The following is a 15,896-nucleotide window of genomic DNA, read 5'->3' as shown; positions in this document are numbered from 1 at the left end:
CAGACAAAATATCATTTGATATATATATTATCCAGACTATTTTGCTATATCGCAGCTATTCAGTATGGCTAGAAATGTAAGTAATTAAAGCTGAAATTTTAATCTAAGTGTTTTTTGACAGCTATAGCTTCCATCCATTACACATCAGCACAAGCAACAAGAAAAATAATCTTATTGCTTATATAAATCATATCAGCTGTCGAAGGGTGCTCTATTCGTTTTATGAAGAGCTTTGCATAATCGCTGAAGGCAACTGGCAATCTCATTAAACACAAATAGAAGAGGAGATCATATGCAAACTGTTTTGTTGTATCACAGCTGTTCAGTGTGGCTAGAGAGGCAAGTGCTTCAAGCCGAGATTGAAACCTGATTGTTTTATGGACTGTACCTGCAGCCTTACTTTTACAAAATGAAATATCCTTCAGATTAAATATGAAAATCAGAAGAATTCTTGGTAAAAGTTCAGAATAGTTAACATTTGTAAATAAAGTTATTTGTAAATAAAAAGAAAAACATAATTTATACAAACACACTACAATGAAATTCTCTGCAGTACTTGGTTAGTGTTAACATTAATATGTACGATTTTTTTCTGTTTAAAAAGTCTTATAAATCGTTTTGATAAAATGTCAGCTTTTGACATATTTTTTTTAGTCTACAAGTTCTCTAATCATAACTTTATTGTAATTTTATTATTAAAAAACATTTTTTATACACTGATATTATCTTTGTTAGAAAATTTAACTCTAAAGTGTTTTACTTAAATTATGTGGAGTTGGGTTTTTTTTATATTTAAGAATTTTTGGTTTTTAACTATTCTGGACTTTTGCATAAAATGTACTTTTACTTTGATTCTTTGAATTTTATGAACGCAAGTCTATTTCTTTGACTCAATGCATTCATTCATTAAGAGATTTAAAATAAGCATCACGTTTACTCACAAAAATCTGCTTTATTTAATTCATATGACATTCTTGGTACAATTAATACTTTATTCAAATATGTAAAAACCAAGAGAAATAAAAAAAGAAATTTTAAGCTGTTATTCATTCTGAGACAGCATTACACATGAATAAGATAAAATATGTGAGAGAAAGAAAAAGGAAGAAAAGAGAAAACAAGAAAGGGGAAAAGAAAAAACAAGAAAAAACATATGGAAGTAATGTAAAGAAAATGTGTGCCGATTGAAGAGAGATAAAATAAGTTGGCGACTTATGTACTGAGTCAGGAGAACAAAAGACTGAAAACGCACAAATAAAATGTACCCATGTAAAGATGCATGTTAGCATTCGTGTCAGCATTTTTATCCTATTCTTGAACTAATTTTATCTGATTAATTAGTAAATTTTTCTGGAGAACAGCTTTTTTTATGTTTGTTTTACATATCTGAAGAAGATTTAAAGTGCACTGAAACGTCATATCACTTGAATAAAGCCTATTAAGTTTTCATTATTATTTATACTGTCAGATATTTTTTTCTGCATACCCACCATTACAGAAACATTAGTCTATAGTTATATGCATTTATGTACATGCTAGCAGATAAACTCGGCAGTTAGTATTATGCATGCAAAATTGAGAAAAGCACACTTTGTTTTTTGAGTTTTTTTTTTTTAATCATCACGATATCAGGTAGAATTTGGTCGCCATTTTGTTTTGCTTTGGCTTATTCATATGATGTTGACACATTTCAAGTGTGCTTTTCTCAATTTTACATGCATATTACTAAACGGATTTTAAATGGAAATTATTCCTCGTTTAGTAATATACTAGTTGAAGTACCCGGCGTACCAGGTTGTATTTGATATATTTGCATATTCTGTCCACATATATTATCATCTTATTGATTAAACGAAGCATAAATTTACAATGACTTCTTTTTCCACATCCACCATGAAGTAGAAACGGCAAGTGCGTTTTATTTTATAGAGGTCTCGCCAGTTAATCCTTTTATCTTTTAGTCCTTCCTCTTTCAAAATATGATGTCAGAATTGCAATTATTTTATATCTTAGCGCATATATGAAAACCGTTAAATCTCCTTGTGTTTCAACTATTTAATGTACAATATATATACAAAGATGACATTAATAATCTATTCTGTTAATGAAATAATTAAAATTTAGTTTCCAGCAGTGCATATCTGTACCTGTAGCATTAATTTTGAAGAACCTCTACCTAAACAACATTTTGGGTGTGACATCTAACAGGTGTGTAAATATAGAGATTTTTAAGACTTCCAATGCGTGAGCAAACAACATACAACTAGCCACGAGAAAAAAGGTGAAGATTAAGTACAACAATTTTGAGGCTTTGTTCTTGAGCTTTATTTATAGACATGGCAAAACCAATTTTTATTGGGAATTGTAAATGCTTGAACTGTTATGGCATGTCAGAAGGAATAAGGGGAATCCAAAGAATTAACACGGTTTCACCCTTAAAATTTCCAGTTGTTCTAATGGCTTCCAGAACATCAGTTTTCAAAGATTTTATTGCTAATCATATGCCATTACACAGTTTAGGTGGATAAAGATTTCTTAATATAACTGGAGCTCCTTCCTTCAATATCAGATCATGATATAGTATTCCAGGTAGTTGTAGAAATTCTACAGGAAATTCTACTGCCTAATCTTCATCAATAACACAAATGGATTGATAAGAATGCTCTAACCCAGTCAATTCTTGCAAAAGATTATAATTAATCATATCGACAGCCTCATTTTTAAGGGTCAAGATTTTTCTTTCACAAAGTCATCTAACATTATGAAAATTTTTAGCAATATCTGGGAATACCTTAGTCATCAGGTCACTAATTGAATTTACCGTCTAGCTACATAGTAATTTGTGCATTTAAAGATTTCTATTCAATGGAAAATAGGTGCTGCAGACTGATCAGCAAATAAATATGTCCTCATCATAATATTCTCCAAACTGAAAACAAAAACAACGTGATAGGAGTCTTCTATCATGTCTGAAAGTGACACAATGTTCAACAAGCAAGATTGGAAATGTGCTGCTGTACAACTCATGCTCTCTATCAATCCAACTTATGGCAACAGGACCATTTCCAGCACCCTTAAAATGAATTGCTGGATTGCTATGAATAACAGAGTGATGAAAACAAAGTTTCCGGCCATGGTTATGGTCTTTGGTGTGGTTTCAAGTGAGGGCCACATCATGCCGCCTCACATCTTTGAAGTTGGCTTGAAAGTCAACAGCAAAGTGTATCTGGATGTGCTGAAGAGTGTGGTGATCCCCTGGTGCAATCAGGTGACCGCTGGCAGACCCTGGGTGTGGAAGTACGACTCGGTGCCAGCTGACAAATTCAAAGAGACCCAAGCTTGACTCCAGAAGGAGTGCTAAGACTTTGTACCCTTTTCTCACTGCCCCCCCTCCTCTCCCGACTTGAACCCAATGGACTATTTCGTTTGGTCATATGTCGAGAACATCAACATGACTTCCCACACAACACCAAAGTCAGCCTGATCACCGCCATCTGCCGAATATTTGCTGAGTTCCTGCTGGTACTTGTGGAAAAGACATGCTCCTAGTTCCAAACCCAGATCAAGGCTGTGTTTGAGGCTGAATGCGGGTAGGTTGAATAGATGTCAGTTCTATTACATAATCAAGTTATCCGAATTGATTTATTCAATAAAAATTTTAAAATAAAGCTGTTGTGTTGTTTTCTTTAGAGCGACAACTTTATCTTTCCACTCGGTAGTAATATAAATAAATATTAATAATATGAAGTTTTAGTGAAGGATGATTTCGAAATATACTGCAAAAAGAATAGAATTATAATTACAATATTGTAATGACTTGACAATTGCCGCTTGGCACTCCTACCGCCTCAGGGTGGATGAACATAAACTGTATGAAATTTATTGTTTTGGAGCAAATTCAAATTTTACTGAATTTTGTTTAAAAATAATCGGCAAGAAAACTTCCGTTTATGTTTGAATGATTGCTTTTGTGTCCACATTTCATTGGTTAGTCTCGTGAAATTTTTTGGATTGTAAATATTTGCATACGACAATTTGAGAATTTCGGTGGGTTTTTGTCAGATGGGGTATCGATGGTAAATATATTTGTTGTTTTTGTTATGACAATTATATTCACAAAAATTAAATATTCTCTTACTACAATATCTAGATATGAAGTGTTGACTGCTTTTATTTTGTTATATATTTAAAATATAAAGTACATGAGACAATTGATCTGTTTAGGTATGAAATTTTAACTTTAAATTTATATTACGAAAAACAGAATCCAAATGTGTCAGACATTTGTTGAAATATCGAATAATTATCCAAAAAATTAGTATTTTAGTCAGAGAGACTAATCATTTACAAATGTCATTGAATTTTATATTTGTTTATCTAATCGATAAATGAATTAAAAAAAAGATAGATATGTTTTTATGTCTTCATATACTTAATTTAACGTATGCAGCCCATAAATTCTTATTTCTTTGGAGGAAAAGTACATTATTTAGAGAAAAAAAAAGGAAAATTATTTAAAGTAAATAGAAGTTATTTAAAGTAAAAGAAAAGTTATTTAGAGGAAAGAAAATTATTTAGAGGGAAAGGTAGAGATTATTTAAAAGAAAATAACAGATTATTAAAGTTAGGATAGACAAATATTTTCATTTTCAGAATCTTGAGTAATATTTACGTATTACTTGAAAAAAGGAAAAAAAAGCAACACAGGAACATGACATTAGCTCAAGCTTCTCTATTAAAACCTGTACTTAGAATTTGTCCCCTGTTATCCAAGATTTTCTGAAAAAAGTATGAACTTTATGCATTGAATTTTGCCTTTAGTCATGTGGGATTTCATTTATTCATTAATTACAAACAATAAAGTTTTAACTTTGTTACGAAAATTGCAAAAGTTGAAAAAATAAAATCGTTTTCTCAAAATTGATTATATTTTATTAGTTACGAAAATTTACATTTTGCAATAATATAAACTTCTATTTTATGTTGTCATACTTTTCTTAAATTTATTTGAATTCAGTAAATGTATAAAAAAAAAAGTTTCTCAAAAGAACAAAACACACACATTTGAAAACTTTAGAATTTTGGTGTGAAATTAATATTTGTTTATTTGTTTTGTCTAATCGATAAATGGATAATATATATATATATATATATATATATATATATATATATATATATATATATATATATATATATATATATAGGTATGTCTCTGTATATTTAATTTAACGTCTGCAGCTCATAAATTCTTCCTTTACAAAAAGGAGAAATTATTTAAAGAAAAAGAGAGAAGTTATTTAACGTATGGGAACAGTTATTTAGAGAAAAATGATTTAATGTTAAGGAAAAGTTATTTAAAGGAAATAAAAATTATTTAAAAGGGAGCAGGAGAAAAAATGTAAAGAAAAATAACATTATTAAAGTTAGGTTAGTTATAAATATTTTCATTTTCTGAATGTCGAGCAATATTTACGTATTACTTAAAAAAACAAGAAAAGAAATGCAGGAACCTGACATTAACCCAAGTAAGCTGTCTATCAAAACCTGTACTTAGGATTTGTCTTCTGTCGTACAAGATTTCCTTTAGAAAAGTGTGATTTTTAAATAGAATTTTGTCTTCAGTTGTGAGTGATTTCTGGCAGAAAAAATAATTGTCAAAAAATATTTATTGTCTTAAAAGATTGTAAAAAATGTCTAAAAAATTTGTTAAAAGTTTCACTTTCTCAGCCTGAAAATAAATATTTTACATTTCCGCTTGCCCTGAAATACACTAAAATATATTTAAATTCATGCAGATTTCGTATTTAATCATACAAAGACATGATTTCAAAAATTATTTAAAAAAAAAAAATACTTTATGCCATCAGCTAGAGTCGAAACCAAAACATTTAGCCTTCCAGCTGCGTTCTCTATCAATGTTGTTATCAAGAGAAAGATAATAAAGTCTTAATATTAAACGCCTTGAAGAAATGAATTGGATTTGAGCATGTGGGCAAGTTGAAATGAACATTTCACATTTCAACTTACCAATATATGTCTGTATGCGTTATTCACCCATACAAACAAAGATTTTACTCATTATAAACCATCTTTGGAGTACGATTTCTTGTTAATTTCAGTGTTATGTGATCTGTAGTTTTAATGTTTATCTGTTAAATATTTACACACACATACATCTACTGTTTTATTTATATAGATAGATAGATAGATAGATAACAAAAGTAATAACATAAAACAACTTCTATACAGAATTTTTATCTCGCATTCTCCTCTGATTGCAACCTTTAGCTTTTATCGAACTCAGATGTGGAGAAAGTATATCCGAATGGCAAAACTATTGAAGTTGTTCAATACTCATTTGTTTTTAGTTTTTTAGGTCAACTGAAACGTGAACTTAATCAAAATAATCCAAAATAATACAAGTCTTTTATAGTGTTGTCTTGTCATGAGTTGCCAATGAAATATTAATAAGCCGTTTAAAATAGAAAATTATTTTTTTGAAGTTTTAGATAAGGATTGTACAATTTGGATTCTTTGAATTACTGCTTTCAGCTTGAGTGTTATTTGCACAACGTTTCGGTCGACGTAACATCTGACTTATTTCATATGTATATTGTCAAACTCCGAAATCTTTGTCCAACTCAGGAATCTGCGCAGAATTTCGAATGGAACCCTTTATTTAATCTGTGATCCAACCAGCTACGATGGTCTGAGATTGCAACAGAGGGGACCAACGAGAGATGAATTAGAGCCTTTTATTTATGTGAACGATCTCAGAGGAATATCAGGTAACCTTGCTAGTTAAAAAGAAAGGGTAGTTGATCGCTGACATGAAATACATTTTGTTTGTAAAGGATGATGCAGATTCAAAAACCTGCAAAACTTGCTATAAAAGTTATTGTTTTGAGGTGTCTAGCTATGTTCGGGCTAGAGGGCAGACCTTGAGGTCAGGGCCAAAAATCAACTGGTCTGTGAGAATCGTCGATAGGAAACTTTGGGCTGCAGAAAATTACCCGATTGGGATATATCGAGGAAGTAACCGATTGTCAAACTGGGACACATCCGAGTGTGACGTAGCAAGTGAAGGTTGGTTAGATGGGAAACCCCATGTCCGCTCCAACATACACCACTTCTCTGTACATAAAGCACTGCAGACCAAAGAAAGTTGAACTGCAGTTTTGGAGTCTGTTTGAACTTGGGAGAATATACTGTCCACCACTCCCGCCCCCCCCCCGTGTGAAAGCCACTATTTGATTAGCAAAGAATCGGTTGCTGAAAAAAGACAAAGCCACATTCATCAACTACCATGACTGCCAAACAAAAAGAAAATATAATCGATAATTTTATTTTTTTATTCTCCTGTGAAAAACTGTACATAACTATTATTTTCTCTTGCGAATAATTAATCTTTATATGAAAACTACAACCAGAGTCAATGTCGATTTATTATTACTTGTAAGTTAACTTCAAGAAGACAACCAAATTGAGTGATTTTTTTTTCAGCGGATGACCAAAAGAGAAAGGGTCGTCACACTATCACGTCCAGCACCCAGACAGCAGCACCATATCAATTCTGTCTTTGTGGAGGTGACAGACTGTGCCGTTAGATTTTTTGTGAATGCTCTAGTAACCTGGAGGGATTGGACACTTCAGTGTCCTATTTAGTGACCGGTCGCACCTAATGTTATATTGGTCCTGTTTGACCGGGATATACACTTGTAACTGTGTGGCCACTACAATCTTTCCTGTGTTGTATCTTAACTGAGAGAGGTTGGGTCTTCGCACAATGTTACGAATCCACAGGGTTAGCATGCTCTTGTTCGATCATCCATGACTGGGTAGAAGTCCTAAGTAATTTGAAAGGACCCATGGTGTAGTGGCTAAAGTACTTGATATACTTCAGTTGTAAGTTACACTCTTCTGGAGGCTGAAGGTTCAATCCTTAGTGCAAGTGATATTCAAAATATAATTGCAAATTACTTAGGACTTCTCCGGACTCTGTTTGAAATTCTGTGCAGATTCCTGAGTTTGACAAGATACACCTAAAGAAGGTCAGAGGTTACATTGGCTGAAACATTGTGAAAATAACACTCAGTTTTTGTCTTTATTTATGGCAGCAAAATCAAAGGAAATTACAGTAACATTGAGATTATATCAAAACATTCTTACCAAGAACTAAAGTTGACAAGAGCACATGCACTAAAGACGGTAACTGCCATTAATATTTATAAACAAGCAAGTTCAAAATGAGAAGTACCTTTCCTCCTTCCCCCTCCAGCAATCCTGCTAACCAGAAAGAAATATTTGCCGGTGAACTATCAAGAGGTCTTCCTACTTGACTGCTACACAAGTAGGTATCATTTAAACTACCTTGTTTTCATAGAAAATAAAACAAACTCAACAAGAAGCGTAAGAAACAAAACAGGTGTATAATTAAGAGAAAAAAAAAACGGTACTAATACAGTGTAGGAACCAAAACCGATCGACTGTATTATAGGAATAATAGTAAAAAAAATGTATACGGTACCAAATAATTGTATCCTTATGTTTTTGATTTTAGGCATTTTAGTTAGCAATTATTAGTGAAAGTTTTTGTGATGATTCGGAACTTTTTATGTGAAGATTGATAATTTGTGTTTGGATTATTAGGATTATTATTCTTATGTTGATTGTTATATTCAATGTTAAGGGTTTAAACTTTAAGCCTCTTCAGCTACATCTTTCCTAACTTGGTAATCTTTTAGTCAAACTATGAAAAAAAAAGTAATTTTATAGTAATGAGTAGAAAAGGACTATCTGCCCTAAAATGGAGAAACGCATTAATAGCATAAAAATTTGGTTTGTGACACAAATATTAGGGGTCGTTTGGAAAGATTACGTTTCTAACGAAGAAATATGGACTAGTTCTGGATGCACTAAAGGATTGCTGATGGAAACTATCATGAAAAGAAACGTCTTTCGTAAGACATATTTACTATCAAAGAGGCATCTAACATCTAGCATTGACTGGTAGAATGCCAGAATTTAAAAAGCAAGGTCGATCAAGACGCACTTTGATCGATTGGATGGGATTATTGTCAAAAGTTGAGGTGTTTCGGGCTATTGATAGCCAACCACATCGGAGAGCCATGATTGCAGATGCTGTTAAACAGCAGGACTGCTGATGCTGATGATGAAGTAATAAAACTACACGTCGAGACTACATTTGGTTTAAATCTCCCAAGTTCATACTAGAATTGCCACCTGGACACATAGCATAATTGTTTGTTCTTCAAATATCTTTGTTTAAGAGAGATTTTAACAGATTCGTTTATCTATTCAGGCCACTGCGGACCGTTTGTGAATTTAATATTCTTGTGACACTTTCTCCTCTGGAGGAAGCTGGTTCAGCCCGCTTAGAGTGAATGCCATAACAAACAATTTATCTTGAAAGTAAAATTTTTCGGAGAAGCTTTCTAGAAAATATTCCATAGAAAGCAATTGTTTTTTTTTTGTTTTTGTTTTTGAAAATAAATAAAACATTTATTTTTGAACATAGAGTAAAATGGAATAGAATTGAATACAAAAGACAAATCTAATTGAAGAATTATGTTCGCAAATGTTCAAATTGATCACCATTATTGTCCAGACAACGCTGATAATGTCAAGTTTTCTAAATTTAGAAATATTTCATAGAATCCAAAAATCAATTGTTTCCTATCCTATACACAGAAATATATAAACATATACACATACCTAACTTTATATAAATAGAGATATATTTATTTCATTCTAAAACCAGACATTTTATTTCTGTGCATAGGATTTAAATTCGTGGGTAATATTGATTTTAATTTAGGGTACTTATGCACTTATTGAACCGTGCTAAAATAATAACTGACGGAACAAGAGCATGCTATCCCCATGAAGTAAATAAAGGGTTCCGCTCGAACTTCCATCTAAAGTCGACAGAAACATTCCAGAGTTCGACAAGATACACCTGAAGAAGGTCGGAGGTTATATCGACCGAAACTTTGTGAAAATCACACTCAAAATGAAAACAGTAGTCCGATGAATAATAATACAAATAACCAATCCTCATCTCAAAAATTTAGAAACATCCTAACAAAACAAGTATTTTCTTCTATTTTTGAGGTTTTCTGAGGTTTGTAAAACTTTGCTTATAAAAATCCGAGCCTGACCAAGGTTGCTGATTCCTGCAACTCCAAAATTTGATTTTATAAAATAAAAGACTAAAAATGATGCAATTTACATTATTTTATTTTGTCAGAAATTTATTTTACTTTTTATTTATTAAATTCAGAAAGTTGAAAGAAGACATCAATTTTTTGCCTATTTCCACCACTGGGCCCCACTATGATTGGTCTCTGTGTGTGTGCGTGTATGTATATATATGTCATCCACATACAGTACTGTTTCACTGTTTCACAGCTCATCAGTGCGGCTAGACAGGCAACTACCTCAAGCCAGGATTGAAACCCAACCGTCTGTACGGCAGTCAAGGCTCCTAACCATTACGCTATTGGCGGCTGCTGAACGAGTAGTGAGTTTAACGATGTTTTGACATCGTCCGAAATACCTCTGCTCGATTTGTTTACACAAAGAGCGTTGCTTATATGCTAATGGTAATTCGTGTATCACTTCTCAATATGCTCAACTCTAGTCATCCACATACAGTACTGTTTTTCTGTTTTACAGCTCATCAGTGCAGCTAAACAAAAGTTTGGGATAGGCCACACAGCAAGACCACTTCAGAATTATTGGTTTTTTAATCTATGGAGATTAAAAACCGATTGATCAAGAGTGTTTATTATCTGGAATGGACATAAATTGTGTATGATTTCAAGTGGTTTGCTTTCTCAGCATGAGTCCCCTCTCCCCGTTTTCAAGAAGTTATTATTTTTCCAAAGTGTAGCCAATTTCTTGGATTGTCTGCCACTGGTAGTATTATTTATTTATGCACCCCCCCCTTCAGAAACTTATAGCATTGTATGTATGTTTCCATCTCAACTATAACTTAAATCTACACTATTATTTCATTCATAGTTTGAGAAGGTGAAAAGGATTTGGGTCTTTCCCAAAAGTGTATTTGTATTATTCAAGATCAGGGCCCAAAGAGTCAATTTAATATGTTTTGCACTGTCGGCCAAGCTCCAATCTTTGCCTCATCACTGCAATGTAACATCTGTGCTTGTTTTACAAATACTTTAATAGAATGTGCTCTTATATGGCACTATTTCTTAGTGCCCCGGTGGTAGTTGTTAACACACCCTTCAGCATGGCCAGGTGGTAATTTGGCCGTAGGCAGAAGGATACACAGAAATGCAACCCCATAACTCTCTTTCTTTTATTGACCTCTTTCTATCCGGACTGCCATGAGGTGAGCACACATTTTCTGTCTCTCCGTAAATGAGGTATGTGTGTGTGGGGGGGCATCCCCTCTCCCCAAATACTAGTTAAAGTACGTTAGTTAGTTTTAAAGAAGTAATGGTAAAAATCAATTGTAGGATCTGTAAATTGTTTGTTAATATTGTAATATATATATATTGTATACATTTGATAAAAATGAATAGTTTATTTCCCATATATTACGTGCATATTGTGTTGTGCATCGTTTATAAATGTCTTAAGTCAAATGAAGCGGCCCTGAGGACAAAGAAGATTCCAACCAGAATGCCATCAGAGATCAAGACATTTTCCTGGGAGAAGAAGGAGCCACACACTTACAGCCAACATCTCCGGTATGCTTTTCCTCTTGATAATCAGACCTTAATGACTGACCCATCTTCACATCATCATGGGAAAGTTTCTAAGACATTTAGTGTAACATGTGGGTTGGTCACACACTAGTGACCTCCTGATCATGTTATACTTATAAACTCATAGTACTTGTGACCCCATTGAGGTACATACCTCCAACTAATCCGACAAGCACCAAAATCCCACCCTTCACTGTTGAGGTCTCTGGGTGCTGGAAAGCGTTCTACTCGAATAGTTTCTTCCTTCAGATTGCTAGACTTCAGAATTCCCTCCCAATTATCTGCTTTCCTGACTGTACTAACATGCAAAAGTTTAAATGTAATGCGAACAGACATTTTACTGCTCAACTCCCCACGATCTCCAGTTAGACATGATCTCAAGTAGCAATATGCTTTGTTTTTGGATGAAAAAAGTAGAAAATTATTCAGACTCTGTTGTTATATTCACGTTTCGCACAATGTAATCTTTGCCCTCCATGTGCATATTTTAGAACTCAAGACTTTCTGCATTCATTCTTTTTGCAGATTGTTATCCTCATCTTCATAGTTGTTTCACCATGTTTCAGCCATGTTTCAGCCAACTCATCCTCTGGCCTTCTTCAGGTGATTAAACGTGATGGGATAAGAATGCTGAGTCTTGTAACTGTACCCCCAGTAGTTAATGCCTTCCATAGTTGTTATCTCACTGCGGATAATCACCTGAAGAAGGCCAGAGGATGAGTTGATCGAAACGTGGTGAAACAACAACAACAACTATGAAGATGGGGTTAATAGTCTGCAAAAAAAATGAATGCAAAAATTATGAAGCCTCGTTTCAAAAATAAAAAAAAAAATGTTAAATTATAATATCAAGACTTTCTATTCGAACTTTGGAACATGGGCAGAATTTCAAACAGAATCCTTTATTCAATCCACAGGAGTAGATCGTTCTAATTCCGTCAGCCATTGCCGAGTAGAAATGTTAATTTATGTTATTCTTAGTTATTATCACAAGTAGCAGGAATCGAATCTTCAGTCTCCAGAATACACTGTCACTTAGAGCTGATTGTTAACCAACATCGATTACGGTTAGGTCATACGTCTGAATAATTTAAATAACATAGTTTAGATTTATGGGGGAAGAATTTTTTTTTTTTTTTTTTTCATAATCTTCATATAAATAACTAGACAAACAAAACGAACATGCTTTCTGAATTAACCGAGACAAAGTTGTTGTTTTTTTATGCATATAAAATGATTTATTTAAGCTTTGTATATTTGCTCAGAACAAAGTCGGTTATTGTTATTCTTTTAAATTTGTTTTATAACTAGCACGGTAACCAGGCGTTGCCTGGGAAGGGAATGGACAAGAAAATAGAAAAGTTGAAAACTTTGTAACATCTTTCTTTTTAAAACTTTTCTTTATATATCTATCTACTCCCTCCGGATAGATTTCTTCTTCCATAGAAAACAGAACAAATGCTACACTTTAATCCTAGCCTGAAGGCCAAGAAAGTATATCTTGGTTCAAGTTTCACACCAAAGTTCGATAGGAAAAAAAAAAAAAGACATCGATCTAAATGTCTACCTTACCTCCACTCACCTGCTTGACTTATTTTCTTCCTGTTAACCACCAAAAGAATGAATATTACAAAAACAAAATGTTGATATTCTGTCGAACGCAATGATAAAAAGAATCTATCAGCTTTAAGTGGTGTCTTGTATAGTTTCTAACTTTTAGGTAGACACACACACGTACAGAAAATTGCCCTTAAAATAATAGACAAACATGGTTGCTCTGAGAACATAGGCAATAAAACAGAAAAGTTAAAAAGTAATACAATATAGTTTTTAAAACGTGTATCACTATCACTCTCGCTTTCTCTGGCTATTGAAGAAAAAAAAATCATGAATTACTACATAATAACATTACAAAAAAGATAATGCCTAGTTCTGTTCCATTTGACTTTTTAAACATATATTTATTTTTAACTATGTCTATATTTTGTCCAAGGTAATAAGGCTGATAAATAATATATCGGCTGTGTAGATGTGTCTTGTGTAGTATTTTACTTTTAGTTAAACACACATAACTTTCTTTTAAGCAGTAAAAGGAACAGTGAATAGATTTATGAAGTGGACAGCTTATTATTCAACATACTTTACATAGCCAGTGAACATATGAAATATTTAAAAGTCCAAGCCACCAAGCCACCAAGCACAAAAAATAAGCAGAAGAAAAGTTTTAAAATTTAAGAAAAAGTAGCGTTATATAACCATAATTAATATTTAAATAAGACAGAGTATGTAGTAGAGTAATGCAAAATATAGATACCAATACGGTCATTTAAATTTGGTAAAGAGAAGAGAACAAATGCTACACTTTAATCCTAGCCTGAAGGCCAAGAAAGTATATCTTGGTTCGAGTTTCACAGCTAAGTTCGATAGGCAAAAAAAAAAAAAGGACATGGATCTAAATGTGTACCCTACCTCTACTCCTCTGCTTGACAAATTTTCTTCGTGTTAGCCACCAAAAGAATGAATGTTACAAAAACAAAATGTCGATATTATAAATCCTTAAGATACAAGATATGAACAACAAAATAAATAAGATAGCTAAAATAATCCTGCTTAACAGGGACAGGCAAGATAAATCTACTTTTTCTTTTAATTTTCCTTTTATTTTTGCTAGGGATGGGGAATTCTATTGAATACCAAGAATTCAATAGATATTTCAAAGATTCCAACCAAAAAAAACTTTTTAAAATTCTAGCCATCCCTTTAAGTGCAGCTGTTCTGATCTGTCTTGCACTTGGTTCACCGGTTATATTCACAAGTTTTTTTTTGGGGGGGGGGGGTTCATGAGTGCAATGGCTCCTATGATTATTGGAATGATTGAAATCTTAATGTTTCGGTTTCTTTTCATATCATTCATAAGACTTTGGTATTTAGTTCTTTTTCCTCTCAACTCTTTAGGTTAGCATTATTAGAAATGCTGACAATCTCAGAACGTGTACTTTATGCATTGAGAGACAATAAGTACTAAAAGAGTGCCTGAACAATAGTTATAGTGAAGAAAGGGTTGCATAATCTTTCACCAAACTTCCTTTTTATGCCTTAAAGATATTTCCCATGATGAAGATTCCGTTTTGCATTTATGTAAGTCACCAATACAGCAGCAAAATATTTTACGTCAGCTGAGACCCATGTATGAAGTATGTAGTTTATTTCTCTTCCTTTATTCCAGTCACAACATTTTCTTTTCACTTTTGTTCATACATGTCAACCATAGTTGACAGAATAATCCCACCAGAAAATGTGTACGAACAAAAACTGAGCTCCTATCTCATTAGTTCCTGTTATTTCAAGACAATCTCAAAAGATCTAAAGACAGATATGATTGGATACACCGCAGACAAGCTTGATATGTTTTTGTGCAATGTAATATTTTCTCATTTCAAACTATCTAAGAGAATCTGATATCTTAGTGTCTGAAAGCACCAAAATTAAGAAACAATGACACTGGGAATAAATTATATGAAAACAAAGAAGGGTAAAAGTTTCATTTTCAAAGAATTTATTCCTTTTCTTTTGTGTAAACATCAAGTTCCTACAAATAAGACAAAAACCTTAAAACTTTTCTCCAAATTTTATTTCAGAATTTTTATATGAGGATTTATGATTTATATTCATCTGACTACTGTTCTTATTTTGGGCCTGCGAAAAATGCTAAGTAATAATTACTTTTAGGTTACAGTTACCTAGAGGTTAAAGGTTCAATCCAGCATGGGCGAGACTAAGAATACAATTACGAATTACTTAAAACTTCTAACTGGTCATGTCTAAGAGAATGGGAGCAAGTTACCCGATGGATTAAATAAATGTTCTGTAAGGATTCCAGATGCCCTAAAACAAAATAAACAAAACTAAATGAATTCAGCTTTGTGTATCGAAATATCATCTAATAACAATTTGGGTTTGGAATTAATGCGTGCTATAATACAATTTAGGGCAATCTTACATAATGTTCAAGTTAAGTGGCTTGCCAACGCAAAGAATTTTTTTTTTTCAACATAAACTTTTGTATACTAAAAGAATCACAACTTTTTAAATATCTATAAATTGCATTTGGAAGTCTCCAAAAACCAAAGGCAAGAT

At 32.7% G+C, this 15,896-nt stretch overlaps 1 protein-coding gene and 1 non-coding gene across 2 annotated transcripts in view; both read right to left on the bottom strand.

Annotated features, from left to right (window-relative positions):
- Positions 1–15,896, bottom strand: part of LOC145296023 (uncharacterized) — a 206,871-nt gene that overhangs the window by 107,203 nt on the left and 83,772 nt on the right. The window lies entirely within an intron of this gene.
- Positions 13,070–13,257, bottom strand: LOC145296546 (U2 spliceosomal RNA). The gene has a single exon (XR_013869999.1). It is a non-coding gene; the product is annotated as a U2 spliceosomal RNA (small nuclear RNA).

The sequence above is a fragment of the Euprymna scolopes genome, chromosome 16, assembly GCF_053919585.1.
Source record: "Euprymna scolopes isolate OS-2025 chromosome 16, ASM5391958v1, whole genome shotgun sequence".
NCBI lineage: Eukaryota > Metazoa > Mollusca > Cephalopoda > Sepiida > Sepiolidae > Euprymna > Euprymna scolopes.
The sequence above is the reverse complement of the archived record's forward strand: the minus strand, read 5'-3'. Positions and strand labels throughout refer to the sequence as shown.